Source organism: Ctenopharyngodon idella, chromosome 4 (assembly GCF_019924925.1).
Source record: "Ctenopharyngodon idella isolate HZGC_01 chromosome 4, HZGC01, whole genome shotgun sequence".
NCBI classification, from domain to species: Eukaryota; Metazoa; Chordata; class Actinopteri; order Cypriniformes; family Xenocyprididae; genus Ctenopharyngodon; species Ctenopharyngodon idella.
The window spans coordinates 16,827,714-16,844,063 of NC_067223.1; the positions used below are offsets into that span (position 1 = coordinate 16,827,714).

The 16,350-nt window shown below is 38.7% G+C and overlaps 1 protein-coding gene across 1 annotated transcript in view; it reads right to left on the bottom strand.

The window, feature by feature from the left end:
* Positions 1-16,350, bottom strand: part of pthlha (parathyroid hormone-like hormone a) — a 53,071-nt gene that overhangs the window by 18,706 nt on the left and 18,015 nt on the right. Inside the window, 3 exon segments of the mRNA XM_051892138.1 lie at positions 394-2,623; positions 6,416-6,469; positions 14,968-15,019. The gene's annotated coding sequence lies outside the window, so the exon portion shown is untranslated.

Sequence of the window (16,350 nt, forward strand, 5' to 3'; positions counted from 1 at the left end):
TATACAGAGCGAATGATCCATATTTTAAAGCTCTATACTGTCTGTTTTTATTTCCCCAAACAGACAGAGACAAAGTTGATACATAAAAGAGAGCATATTGCAGACATTTTGAGTTATATTAAGGAGTTATTGCTACCTGACGTGATACTAAAATGACTTGTTAATGAATCTATTATAAGTTGCTTCAGTAATATTTTGGAATAAACTAAATAAAACTAGTTCATTAAGATGCTACACCACATGAATCGTGAAGTTTAATAAGCTATGAATGAGAAACATCTTAGTAATAAGACCACTGTCAGGAGAAACATTACACTAATATCATCTCAAAAAGAAAAAGAAAACACCAATATTTCACAAACAGACTGCTTTAAAGATATGAAAAATACTCACTGTAGTGATTCAGACGGCAGTCCACAAAGTTGCCTTAACAATCCATACGGATATTTCTTCTGCTGGTCAAAAGTCTTTGGATTTACTGTCCTGAAATCAGTCTCGGTTTGTCCTGATGGCAGGTGAGAGAGATGCTGAGACTCGAGTCTGAAGTTGTCTTGACTTGCTGAGCTCCTCTGCTACTTGTGAAGCAGTCGAACGTTCAAAATATATATATATGAGGTTCAGGGCTGCTTCTGACATCACTGAGTAGTCAACACTACCGCCTCACACAAACACACACACACACACACACACACACACAAGACATGCTGCATATGAAATTAGACGATGCCTCAAAACACACACACACACTCGCAAAGTGTGGGTTGTGGAGTTTTATATCTAACCGTATGCCAAAGTAACTTGCCTGTTCTTTTTTAAAACAGAAAATCACATGTTATTCGTTTTTCACAGTATTTTTTGTGTGATTCACACCAGTTTGGGGGGGGACAAAAATCACACACATGCACACATACTTTCCCAGAAAACTTGCCCCGTCGCGTCACTGCTGCACACGGTGATACCCAACACTGCAAATGACTGTTATTTCATAAGCTTAAATGCTACATAAACTTCTCTCAGGCACATTAATATTATCATTTAAAAGCCAAATATGAAAACAGCCGAGGAGACACAGCTCTGTTGTGGTGTTAAACCGTGATAATTAAGTCAGGCCTTCATGTGGAGGAATTTGGCGAGTGTATGAACGCGCTCCAAACTCAGCGCGGCGGTCAATTTTTCAGCCCACTGCTGTGTGCTTAGCGTCACAGCTAATCTGAGTCCGCGGAGAGAGAGAGAGAGAGGTTGTCTGAGCTGAGGTTGAGCTATGTTTAGCTGCGGACGCTGCTGGTGGTTTGGGCTTTACTGTGCTGCCGCTGGCCCGTGGCGTGTGTATCATGACCTGCTCCCGTTCCCTCTTTGTGCTCCAACCGCTGACTGGGAAGGGCACCACAAAACATGAAAAACACCAGACGATTACAGTATTAGGGTCTGACATAGTCCTGACTGCAATGAAGATTATCTGTGGTGTACTTGTGGGCAGATTGTGTGCGTTTCGCCTCAGGAGTTCATGAGGGATTCGGTATTTTGTGGTGTTGATACCAAGTGTTTGTTTGCTTGTGGGTTAGGGGTCATTCTAGTAGCCAGAATTTTGATCTGCATAAAGTCTGGTTCACATTGCAGTTTGTCCTGAAGCATGTACTTTGGAAGAGTTTGATTTGATTTTAGAGGCGCAGATCTGGTCTGATACGGTCAAAAATAATGCAAATAATGCAATGTAATTGTAACACCTGACAATAAGGTCTGCGTTAGTTAACTATGTTATTTTTATGCGCATTTTGGGATATCGCGTAAAAGACTGCTGGATGGAAATGCCAAGATTCACATAAATTCTAAAAATGCACATAAAAAAACGTATGCGTTCGTTTGAGTCGGATACATTTTTTATCCGATAAGAAAACACGCACATAAAATACAATGGAAACCGATTAAATTTTAAGACAACCTAATAGGAACCTATACAGAACGTTCTCTAATGGTTATTTTTAGGTTTTATTTTTATAAATTAACTGTCCTGGAATGTTTTTCAGGGAGGTTTTTCATGACAACTGAATAAGAACTTAAGAAGAACGTGCTCTATACTGGTTAATCCCACCAAACATAGAACGTTCTTCTAACGTTAGAGCATGGTTCCCATTTGGGGTTTTTTTGGGAACCAATTCCTAATGTTCTAAGAAATGTGCTCTTAAGGTTCTAAAGTTTGTAACCATAAACTAACATTCTCTGAATGACAATCCAATGAGAACTTATACAGACCATGCTAAAACTAACATGACTAAAATGCATAATGTTCTGGGAACCAAAATTGTTAGCTGAGAATCTGCCCGTCACTGCTAAATGGATCCAAACTGCTGAGGACAAGTAGTTCTACATAATTCTGTTGTATACGCTGAGCAGTTCGCATCTAAAGTTGGACTGAAAGTCAGCAACTGCTGTCACAGCGCAAAACTCCCGATCTGTGTTCGGCAGGCTCGATTGTTCTCACTCTCTTCAGCTCTCTCACACCTCACGCTCTTCTGAAACCCACCTCAATCACCTCAGCAGCGGCACATTGCTGTAACTTAACGTTCAGCAGAACTCCTTACGTGACTACGAGGACATTTCTCCTCAGAGGTTTCTTTGTAAGGTCCTATATGAGAGAAAAGACAAATGCAGATTTACAATTGTGTTCAATTAAAAGATTTCCATGCTAAAAAACTGTTATTGTATGCCATCTTAACATGTTTGGGAAACAAGTTTAGTTTATTATTAAAAAATGTTTTGACCTGGAAATGTTTATCCAAACTCTCTGGTGACGTATGCAGGATTCTCCAATCAGGTGGTGCACTTAAACTCCGCCCCTGCGAGCTCACACTCATCTGCATACACTTTTGAGTGCCATGACCACATCTCAACATCCATTCAACAACCAATCAAACATAGAATCAAGCCCCACCCTAAATTTTTTCTTTTTCGATAATTTCAGATGTATGTCACAATATGGAAGAAAAGATATGTTGCTACTTCTATCTTCATAATACAGAAATGGACTAAAGAACTAAAGTGAATCATTCACCGGTTACGAGACACACAAGAACCAATGGTACTGACATTGACTTCAAACCTGGTGAAATGTGTCTTCAAGGGGCAAATATGGTTATGCAATCATTGAAAAGTTGCAATCAATAATCAGAAATCCATTTTCCAGATCCTCACACACTGCTATTGTATGGGTTTAGAAACTCTGAATATTGCGCACAAGTTGTACAGACTGAACTGTGATTAATTATTGGCCGAACTATTCTTTGAACAGAAACTATGGCATATTTAAGACTCTAAAGTAATAGTAGCAAGTACCTTCGGTCACTGGCATTGCCCTTCAGACAGATCGCATGAATCAGGAGATTTGGTGAGGTCCAGTGCTGGTGCTGTGTGGTCCGTCTCGAGTGCCAGCGCCTCTCAAACACTTCTCGCTTTGATCCGAAACTTTGACTTTCTTCTTCCTGAGATCCGCCTCCTACTCCACTTTTACCTGCTTCTTCCTCAGGATGTGACCTGAAGTAAATTCACCTGGCAGTGACGGTGGGATTTTGCAGCCAGCACACTCGTATAGCGCTCCTCAACGATCTACTTTCTTTCCAGACGAAACACATAAGAGCAATTTTGACCCGGAGGTCAGTCGAATTCCTGAGCCCTTTTTCCTCTTCAGAGGTAAATGGCTGTGGTTTTTCTGTGGAAGGCAGGTATTTTATACTCATACCAGGCATCCCACTTTAAACACATCCGTCTTTTTGAAGGCTTGAAAAAGAAGATGGATGTTATGAGGTCAGTTCAGGGCCTACCGTCACATGTTCCTCTGCTCGCCAGTCCAACAGAAACGATGGCTACTTTAATAATCACACACTCGCAGGGAAAGTGAATGAGTTCGTTTTCCTGTTGGCTGGCACGAGATAGTCAAGCTTTTTCAGACTGACAGAAAGATAAAATGCAGTACAAACTGCAGGACAGCAACAAAATCACGATGTTCAAGGCACAAACCACACTGGACCCCACTGACCAAATGGAAACAACATTTGGAAACAATGGCTTAGCAAATGAATTTTCATTTATGGGTGAACTGTTCCTTTAACACCACAACATCACTTCCCGTTTTCCCCCAAAACACATTATGTGCAAACTACTGAAAGATAATTTGATGAAATTTGTATGCTACAAACTAAAACTATATATAACTGTATATAATTGGATCTTGTCCGACTCGAGGAAAGGCTCTTTCATAACCAGATAACACATGCTAAGTTGCACTCAACTGGAAAAATTCATTAGCAAGATTCGATATTGCCCATCAAAGCCTCGCAAATGGCTGAGAGAAGATGCAATATGTTGCGCATTTAAAAGAGCCTTTGCTTTATTACAGCACTGAATTGAGAAGAATTATACAGTTAAAATGCTTCCACATGTGTGCATTCACAGTTTGTTGTGGAGACAGAGCTGAAATAGACAGATATGGAACGCATTTCAGCAAACTACAATAAGACGTTTTTTAAAGAAGCCTCTTTGAAGGGCCGTAATTAAGACCAGTCTGTGCTAACTGAATTAGCCCAAGATGCTCCTGATTACTTCTCACCCACTACAAAGAGGAAGTTGTCACTTTATATGTATTTTAAATTGCTGTAATAGAAACAAGTAACAGTCTAGGGGACAAGTATAGTGATATTATCTGAGGCTGTATTACATGAGATGTACTTAATGTTCTATATGATATTCTACAAGTCTATTTTCAACTAATTTCAATAAAATGTGCTGTTGTCACCAGGGTTATTACAGTTAACTAAAAAAAAAAACTTTTTTTAAATAAAATATATATATATCTATATAACTATACAGACGTATAAAAAACAATAACTAAGAAGAAGAAGAAATTTTGTCCATATAACGAAAGTCACTGAGGTCCAAAATCAACAACGACCCTCATCGCATAGACAAAAACAACAACAAAAAAGATGTTAATGCCACCAAATATCATTGATGGTCATGATGCATGAGTTTTGAGCTACAACTGGGATTTTTAGGTAATAAAGCCCTAGATTTTAGCCTGTTGCAACCCACGCAAAGTGTAGGATGATAATATAGCTAATATTTCTTTACAGCATATTTACTTTCATTGCATATAAATGAGCTGAGTGAACTTTCTGCTGAACATCTTTTATGTTCTGCATTAAATCATGCAAACCTGGAATAGCATGAGGATGAATAATGGATGACAGAAATTTAATTTTTTTGTGTGTGTGTGAACCCTTTAATTTTTGGTAGAAAAAAAAACTCTCCTGCAGCCAAACGTAGGACCAAATCTTATTTTGAGATTTCATGGTTTACAACCACTTCCAAGAATCTCAAATCCCTACTGGATCTACAGTCCTTCCCACTCGACCCAGATACATGTCTGCATTTCTCTTTGAGCGCTCCACTTCGCACACTAAACGCTGGAGTTTAGCGTGTTCATCTGACTTCCACAACGCTCCACATGGAACTGCCTTAAACATATATGCTGATGCCGTTGGAAGATCCAAAGTCTGTAATTAATTAGTGGTGTTTGCTCTTGCTATTAATAGCCGGTGATGTGTCCGATTTGCTTTGTGTGGCAGCGAGTTGAGGGCGGAACACAATCCAGGACGAAGCTTCTCATGTAGAGCCAGGCATTCAACAACACTTAACTTTCTCTCTCCCTATTGCTTGTCTTTGGCATCCTTGGCTCGTATCACGGTTAATGTAACAGTCTATTTATTGTGCATTGTTTGGCTTGTGTCGCACATGTCAGCATGAATTCTCCAGTGGAGATTTTTGTTGGTGGGGCGCGGCCTCATCTGTGCTGGAAAACTCAGTGAATGGCATCTTCCTCCATGGGCCAACTACATCTTGGCTGTTTCCCGAGCACAGCGAGTGGAATAATGGGGCTGGAATTACAAAACTGTGCTGCATCTTAATCACCTTCGTTCGGGGAACCAGCGTAAGACAGCACAAGAAAAACTTTACACTTCACAAACGCTGTAAATATCGCTTGGGGAGGCCAAAACTGTGCTCTGAAAAGTCGTGTTTGCCAAGTCAAGTCAAAGCACTGTTATTATTATTGCTTATATTTAAGGTTATAGATTTGAACAAACCACTATACCAAGGCCTGAAACACAAAAACGTGAACGCACACCCAACTTTAAGTCGCGGAAGTAGTGATCTTTTTTTTCTCCATACAGATTATTAACAAAGAATAAAAGTAGGGCGGGACTCGGTTGATTGGCTGTTGAGATATGGGCGTGGCACTCAGGTGTATGCAGATGAGCGTGAGCTAGCAGGGGTGAAGTTTAAGAGTACTAAATGATTGAAGGATCCTGCATATGTCACCAGAGATTTATGAAATTTACTTACAAACTTACATTGACTAACTTACAAGTGCTCAGTCAGATCCTCTTCAAACTGATGCTCTGCCATGACAGTAGATAGCCTGGAAGAGAAAAAAATCTGCTATTTTAATTGTACTGGACAACAAGACAATACTGAAGAAAAACTTTTGGTCCCACTTTATATTAGGTGTCCTTAACTACTATGTACTTACATTTCAACTAATCATTTGATACAATACACTTATTGTGTACATACATGTTTTTACATTGTACAAAAATACCTGTATGTAATTACATCTGTAATTAATTTCTGTAATTACATTTATAATTACACTGTTGACCCATCCCTTACACCTTAACTCACCCTTAAACCTACCCATACCACCAAAGCTTTCCCTAACCTTACCCGTATCCCACCTCAATAGCAGCAAAAGTGTTTTACAATACAATATGAACACAATAAGAACATTGTACTTATTTTTTGATGTAAGTGCATAGTAGTTAAGGCAACCTAATATAAAGTGGGACCAAACTTTTTTTGTAGGGCCACACATTATCTCTAGAAAATGTTAAAAACCTAGGAGACGACTTTAAGTGATCTGACAGAACTGCCGGATTATTAATGCATTTGCTGAAAATGTCACCGGCCTCATTCTTCACAGATTAGCTGTGAGGTTTCCAGGGCTTTGTGGGAGGAAAACAGAACAATGATGCTGTTTAGTTCCAGAACACAGTGATGAGATACTCTCTGTGTGGCCCACTTTTAAAATTGGGCTCAACATGTTTTGCATGATGCTTCCCATAGGAAAGAAAACTCACGAATGAGACCTCTTAAATATCTCACTTGTTGCCTATAAACAGCAATGAGATTAAATACAGAGAAAGTCTCCTGCTTCTCAGATGTTTCTCCTGAGAAAATGACCCCTCAACAAATCTTGTACTGTGCTCAGATCTGCAATCAAAAGCCAGAGATTGCAATATGAGCTTAAACATTTCTCATTAAATGATCGGAGCTTGTACTCTAACGGCCAAAGTATACTTCAGCTTTGACGTGAATGCTTAGCGCACATGACACATGCACACTAGAAAGTTTCATCCTTGTTCAGTGTCTGCGCTATTCCTTTCCAGAAGTTATTACTGATAAAAATGTCTTTGTACTTGTTTAAACTAGAGTTGCGGGTATCTCTTCATCCTCGTCAACGTGGCCATCTAATGTTTTTGCCATCTCCAGCGGTGAAATAACGGGCCTGGGCGCATGTGCGAGCTGTGCACTTTGTATGTGCATTTAGAACAATCTGACTGCGCGTATAATGTATGCGTAAAAAACAAAGGTTGTGTCCCAACGGACACAATATGCACTGAAACTATGCACCATTCCAGCTAACAAAAATATGTTCTATGAACATTTTACTGATGTTCCCATTAAGTTATAAAAACATTATTTCTGAATGTTCTCCAATTGTTCAAAACGTCAATGTTTTGTTGTAAAAAAAAAAAGAATCGTCAAGTAGTATCATTCTGCAAACATTTTGGAAACATTACTTTTGAATGTTCTGAAACAAGTAGCAACATTTAAAAAATGCTAAAATGTTGAGGGAAAAAAACAGTATATGAACGATGTGTAAATGTTTTGAGAACATTATTAAAGTTCTATTAACATTACTGTAAGAACGTTTGTTCATAACTTTCAGACAACCTTGCCAGAACATCAGCCAAAGTTCTTACATTCCTTGTTAGCATCAGATTCTGACAGCGCCTCTCCTTCTGCTACGTAATTAAAGCTGTGACCATTGAGAGTATGAAGTGTCCAACATTCCACACTTCACTGCATCACCCGAGAATTTAAAGTAAATTTTTTTTGTTGTGACTGTACTGCAAAAAGGCCATAGAATAGTGCATAAGCATGCAAATTGCATGATAACCTCATTTGACTCAATTTGAGGAAAAACAAGTTGATATACAAGTGAAACAAAAAATCCAGAGATATGAAAGAGCAACCTCTGAGCAATAACATTTTCCTCTTTCTTTAAGACATGGATGCAAAACACGAACTAAACTGTTCCAACACCCGACGTGTTACCATGCACCATGATGCTCCCACGCCAACACTGTGTACACAGGGGATTCCCTGAGGGCCAGACAGACTGTGCTGGATAATGCTTTAATGACAGGGAACACCACATACAGCGAGGCCCAGACCAGCAGCGCAGTGTTTGTGTGTGTGTGTGTGTGGCTGCTGTGGTTGCTGTTTCACAGCTCGGAGCATTCACTGCGTCTTTCACTGGCCAGCGTTTCCACTGCAGGGCTGCGATCACTGACGCATGCGATCTTTCCCGCCGGTCGCTCCTGCTGTCTGCGATCTGCAGCTCTGGAGGAGGAGTGAGCTGTAAATGTCACATCTGTCTGAAATAGAACAAACTCTTTATCGAGTCGCATATAGAGATGAGTCACTCCCACCCCCACCGATGACTTTACGACAAATAATTTTAAATTTAGCTCCGTGGCATTTGTATTGACTTTTCTTGATAGAAGTGAGCATGGGTCACGCCAAATCCACAGCGACATTTGGCTTGTTTGGGCTTGGAGTGGACCTTCAGAGCTAGAAACCAAATGTATGCAAATACGCAAACATAGACGCAAAAGTTTGGCTAATGCAGTTTAGAAAATTTCACAATTCTGGAGTTCATGTTTAGATTTTTTTTTTTTTTTTACGATTTATTTTTGCTGTTTTTGCCTTTATTATGAAAGGACAGTAAACAGACAGGAAGTAAAGTGGGAGAGAGAGAGGGAACAGGATGGGGAAAGGTCTGTGAGCCAGGACTTGAACTCGGGTTGCCCGAAGTGCAACTGCACTACACGTTGGCGCTGCCCACGAGGCTATCGGCGCCGACGATATTTGGATTTTTAATTTCAGTTTAAGTTTAAATGGTGCATAATTAGTTTTATTTAGACTAGAAAATTTTGTATAATTTTTGGAAAAAAGCTAGTTTTAAGGTCCGTTCATGCCAAGAAAGATAACTATAAATATATTAGCGTCCACACCAAAGCACAATATCGTTCCGTTTATTATAAGAGCGCTGCAGTTTTATCGTCTACCGCTTTAAATGTGCGAGCTTGTTAAAATCTGGTGGATTCTGATTGGCTGTCAATGTTTTTATCATTCAACAACTGGAAAAAAATCATTCTGAAAGTGATTTCATTTACATTTTTCATCTGTGTCGTTGTGGTGTAGACTTAAAACGATTACTAAAACTTTATAGTTTTTGTTCTTGGTGTGAACGGCTCTTAAGGTTCATTTTTATTTTACTTCAATATTAACTTTAGCTTACATCTCTTATACAACACAAATTGTTCCATCTGCCTATAACGACACACACGGCACTTTATCAGAAAATGCAACAAGTAAATTGTGGTTGGTTATTTATTTTACATGTTAAATGGATATCTTGCTTAATTAGGAGTGTTTTTTTACATACTACATAATTATCATTCATTTGCAAATCTTCTTTTTCTTTTAAATAATGAAAATATAATGAAAGTTTTCATCTTTGCTATAGATTTTCATAACAGTAGTAACCTTAAGTGGTAACAAACCTCGGTCCTCAAGATCGGCGATAGAGTTTCCTTCACATGCCATTAAACTTGGCGTGTTATTATAAAGGTTTCCGCAATAAATATGCAACATTCTCAGTAAGACTCTCTCAAAATGTCACTCTTCCACAATAGTTGACCTGCAAAAGAAGAAAGAAAACTAACTGCAGAAAAAGTATGTAGTGCGCATTCTGAGAAACAACAGAGAAGAGGTGTGAACCAGATACTCAGTAAAGAACACTAATGACTGTCTCCTGACTCAAGTTATGAAAGAGTTTCTGCTAAAACATCTATGCAAAAAAAAACAGAAGCTCTTCCACTAACTGGGCCTCCAAAAGTTCATCTGTCACATCTATTAGAATAAATGAGGTGAAAAATGGCCTCTAACAGCAGCCTGCAGACATGAGTTTGGACATACTTGACACCTGAGACCAATTTCCACCTTCTATTGGACGAGGCGTCTCAATGCAGCTTTGCCAGAGCCGAGTCAGTCTCTTCTATTCACATTAGGAGATTCAGCTACTGAAGTCTGCATACCTGAAAGATGTAGAAACTAGTGATGCAACCGAAATTTCCCCATATTCTCCATTGTTGCAGCTCCTTTCTTCCCAGTCTGTCAGTAACGCTCTGTTTAGTTCCTGTCTCTATGAAGCCCCTCCTTCTGAAAAGTGCAATGTGCTCTGATTGCTACTAACTAACTCAACAAGGCCCTGAGCGGGAATTATTTAAATGAGGAATATTGTGACGTGTTCGTTCCCCGAAAAAAACTCAAGACTACAATGGAGGCGTTTCAGGGAGTTCAGAAACACTGACACTGATATAGAGAAGAACTCCTGCTCAAACAGCAACATTACACACTAAAGAAAGATGAACATGGAAAAAAGCAGAATAGTTCCTCTTTAATGCAAAATATAACTTGTTTTGCTGAAATGTAACCGTATTTAAACGGGTGATATGTTGCGATGCAACTTTTCAAACCTAATGTGAAGGGCTTCATAGGAATGAATTGTTTCAGTTCAAAAGCTTATCATGTCAAAATTGCACTGTACAAATTTCAGCATAAACACATCAGGGTCACGCAGTCATTAGGGTGTCAAAGCGTTACTCGAACCATAACCCACTCTCTTCTGTCTCTCACTCTCTGTCTGTCTGTCTCTCTAAAGCTCCAACCCTTGATTACGCTAAACCTCAGCCATCACCACAAATGCCCTGCGCTCTGCCAACAAACACAGGCTAGAGTTCTGTCAGTCTGGGCCTTATTTTTGCCCTACTGTAAACTGTGTGATGAAGGCGGGATTCCGTGCGGCCGTGCTGATGTCATGGGCTTGCGTTTGGACCGGACTCAGACCTCTGATGGACTAGTGCGGGGGAACGACGGGGCTAAAAAGGGATGGTTATACATGTGCTCAGAATAGAGTAGGAGAGATCTGAATGTTGTGTGCATAAATGTGGGCTCTTGGTCACACTGGTTCTAAGTTGCCGCTAAGTGGATATGTATCATCTGTCGTCTTTTTCCCAGACGTCTGCCATCTATATCAGCCAGGCATATCAAGATGAATCTCATCCACGCGTCTAAGTCATACTGCATCAAAATTAAATATAGAAAAAATAGGAAAAATATAAATGATATTTTGCAGTATATATATATATATATATATATATATATATATGACATTTTTTGCAATGTGACATTATGATGGTCTTAAAATACTGTAGGTTTTATTTTTCAGTGACAAATGAACAAATTTTATTAAATGTTATTTATATATCTAATTATGTATGTGTAATTATATTTATATATTTTTCAACATTTAATTATTTTTCATTACAAATAAGCACACTTTAACAAGGATTAATAACTACTTTAACAAATGTATTGCTCATTGTTAGCTAATGCATTAACCAACATTAACTAATAGGAATTTATTGTTAAGTTATTTTCATAATTAAGCATAATGAAAATTTCCAATGCAAAAAAAATCGTGAAATTCTAATAACACCAATGGTGAAATGATTCAATTTCAAGTTAATTCTCTCTGTTTGTGGCTCACTGCATGTGTTTATTGGGTCTCAATAAAAGTGACCATGCAAACCATCTCCTGTGTATGTGTGTGTAGGTGTGTTTATTTTTATGCGTGTGGTTTACGTGTGTATGTGTGTGGGTATTTGTTTTTTGTGTGCATGAAGAGTGTGTGTGGGTTTGTTTGGGTGTCATGTGTGTTTGCTTCATGTCTGTGGTGATGGTTTGAAACCAGTAGATTTTGTTTAATTGTACCGCAGAAGAAAAAACATATCTGACTCAATATGGCAGCCTGTCCTCTCTCTACAGATGGGCCGCACTGAGCACAAAATCAGTATTTGTTCAATGTCAGGTGTCAGTCTGTAGTGATCATTAACATTTTGGATTGGTAGAACAATTGGTAGAAACTGGGATGCAAAAATATCTGGGTAAATATCATTTTAACACTGAATAAATATCTTTTCATCAGGTTAGGTACTGATTATTAATCACTCAAACCCCTTTTTCTAAATCTCTCCATCAATCTTGCACATCTGCCATGTTTGTAGTTTTTTTTATTTGTGTTTGTAGTTCTAATCGAATCCTTGTCTAATGCACAATGGGTTAAGGGCAATATCAGAGTGTGCACGGATCTTCACTTCAGATTTTAACAAGAAAAAGTGGACCATCTTTGGTATATTTATTTCAATATACTACGATGTGGGACACACTAATTCTAGTTCCAAATACTATTTATGATGGGGAGTATGTGAATTTGGATGCAACACTAGTTTCCTGTGTGTAATTCCTTTTGTTTCCTCACTTTCTAAGCATGTTCTCATGGTTACTGATTGTAGTATGACCTGTTTGTAGTTTGAGTCATCATTATCCTGTGTTTTTTTACTCCTTAGTTTCTTCATCTCATTGTCGGTTCTCTATATCCATGTGTGCTAAGCTGTTGCCTTTATGGTTCTTGTTTATTTAATAAAACTGCATGGCAACAATATAATAATTGCCCAAACATAAGAGTGATAAACACTTTTGAAAGGTACAAGTACCCCAGTCTGAGTCTGAGAAGCCACTGTTGATCTGTTCAGTATAGTGGTTTTTGTGTCATTTGCTATTTGTTGTGCTGAGTTGGGAATTTAAAGCATCTGGTGCCAAATAAAATCCACCCACTCAACAACACAATGACACAATAAGGCACCAGAGCTTCGGATTTAGTGTATACTGTAGCCCTTCTCTGTCTCATAAGGGTCTCTTTAGCATACAGACACACTCTCTCACACTCTGCAGTGATAAACAGTGAGTGCGCAGGTTCGAGAGACCCCACAGATATCAGCTCAGGCACACACAGCTGCGTTCAATTGCAGTTGTAGGGTGGGGGGCGGCTGATGGTCTGACGAAGCGTCAGCAAGACGATCTGTTTTTCCGCGGAGACGCCCAGTGTCAACAGACTGGCTGTCTCTCCCACACACACACACCGTTCACACAACCCGGGGAATCACAGAGAAGCCACTTCATATTAATGACTCTAAGAAAAAAAGCTTCAATAGGGTTCTATACAGAACCCCAGAGTTCTTACTCAATTTTAAAGCCAAAAAGGTTCTAAATAAGGAGAAATGCTATATTATGCCCCTTTACAAAGTCTTGATTTTGTTTTAGGGCTCTATTAGAATAGGTTTTAATATTTGAATGTTCAAAAAACATATTCTCCATTGTCGCAGCTCCTCTCTTCCCAGTCTGTCAGTAACGCTCTGTTTAGTTTCTGTCTCTATGAAGCCCCTCCTTCTGAAAAGCACAATGTGCTCTGATTGGTCAGCTGGAGCAGTGTGTTTGGGAAATGACCCGCCCCTTACCATAACAAATTCAACCATCCTTACCATTCAACACACTACTAACTAACTCAACCAGGCCCAATCCTTTATTCATTATAAACATTTACATAACATAACTGCTTTGAAACAATGTGTAAAGTGCTATTAAAATTTTTTACCATATTGACTGGCAAGTAAATATCTACCTAGCAGCCTTCCTGAACACCTTAGCATCTGCACAGTAATAAAAAGAAAAAAAAAACTTCATAAGTTAAAAAGTTCATCAAATATTCATGTCAGCTGTAAAGCAGCTCTACAGAAGACAACAGATCAAGACGGTTCAGTGTTGATTCAGTTCAGTTCAATAACAGTGCAGATGCTGGAAAGTGTCATTATTCAGCTCAATTCAGTTCAAACTTTGCTCTCAATTGATAGCGTCAGTGCAGCTAAATCAATAATATTACTGAATATTTATTGTCTTTACTGATGTGTACACTAAAACTCTTGAACATTCCAACAAAAAGCAATGTGGCATTTTTGAGTTTGCTTTGCCAGCGGGGTGTAAAGCCGTCTGTACTTTGCAGTAATAACTCATTGCCTCTCGGGTGGGGTGGTTATTTCAACTTAATCAAGTTGTTTGAAATACAGTTGTGCGCTAGGCGACAGGGCAGCTATTTTGACGCCAGGGATATTCACTGGGACGGTTCTGCTCTATAAAGTGCTTCCCCTGCTCGGTTTAATGGAGGAAATCAGACTCAGCTTGAACAGAACGCAGCCCAACTTAATTCACCTAATTGTGCTGTTTTTTTTCTCCATGTTACCCACTCGACTTGCAGTTGTACTCATTATTTTTGCCTCCGTTTGAGTGGCTGTGTGGAGGAAACATGGCCCTGAGAAAACCACATCATAAAACACACTGAAAAAAAGCGCAGTAAAATACGACTTCAGTCAACCTCTCCCTCGCCACTTTGGGTTTTTTACTGCGCTGATTTGTCTGCAAAGCAAACAAATACATTTAAAATCTAATTTCACAAGTTCATTATTTTTTAACATTAGCAGAGAATTCTTTAATTACCAATTCTGCACAAATTAACATGCTGAAAGTGTTACTCTTACCATAATGAGCATCGAGAATCACCTATCAATTTGTCCGAGTACCCATGAAAAATGAAGCCATTAGCCTAACTCATACCTCAGTGTCTGTCGTGAAGTGTAATTCAGCCGGCGTCGCTTCAGAATGTCTTCTGCAACAACATAGAAATACTGTTAATGTTTTGACCAATCTACAAAAGTGAACATATATATATTTAAAGACATCAATTTACAGTGAAAATGTACCAATGTCAGCACGCCCAAGTCAAATGTTAAGCTTTGAACAGGAATTTAACCTTTTTTATAGACATTTATTATAAACCATCAAAACAAAGTGTTAGCAGATATTAAGCAGACAGTCTACTAATACTCTAATGACTGCTAGTTGACATGTAGTTACAAAGTTAGTTATTGTCAGTAGAATGGACTATTAAAATAAAGTGTTTCAACCCAAATTTGGGTCAAATACAGACCCAACCACTGGGATAAAAATTTAATTAAAAAATTTAAACTAGCGGTTGGGTTTGTCCATATTTGACCCAAATTTGGGTTGAAACATCCCAGCATTTTTTAGAGTGTAATAAACTTTCAAATATTATCCTAATATTGTAATATTATCCTTATGAGCACAAGCCACAGAACCCAACACATTGTAATGAAATGTTTGATAAAACTACTGTTACAGGATCTTTTTTTAGGATATTTATTTTGATGTTTTGTTTTAGAATCATAGCAAGGTCCTTGTGCTACCCTGAGAACTGCTTCTGTTCGCACTAAACCCTGGAAAAACACAAGCTGTCCAGCTACCGTATATGTAGCCAATTCATGGTTTAGCCTTCACTTTTCCACCACCAGTTTCAAATCCAAAGACAAGGCGGAAAACAAATGAGCAAGTCAGTTGTCAAGATCATTAGCAGATAGAGAAATGATCCATGTCACTGACTTCTCTCCTGGTTATTGGTTCCAGTCCCTCCAAGCGCATCCAACTCCGCACTTCTCATTGTGAGCTCTTCATCCGCAAGATTTCCAGGAATATTTGAATGTGACTGAATCCGTATTCATGTACACGTATAAACTAATCACAAACCACTGACTTTCACTACTAACAGATCATGTCTTATTCTTTTGACATTAACAGAGCACTTGGTACAGTGTCATATTTATAAATTATACACTGATTCAATTGCAACAAAAAATATTTGGGAGTCTATTAGGAGGCCTAGAATTACACTCAATTGGTCAGTTTCAACTGGTTGACAGTATAGTATATAAATAGTATATGTGTATTGCTATTTCCCACAAGGATCTATACTTTTCCTCAGATGCTCAAATATTCCACGGGAACTGAACCCATGACCTTGGCATTGCAAGCGCCAAGCACTACTGGTTGAGCTACAGGAATGCACCCATTTAACAGATATTTTGATCTTTACTAGATAAAAGGGACAATTTTTTTCTAGTTTAGTCTGACAGTTAAGTGGAG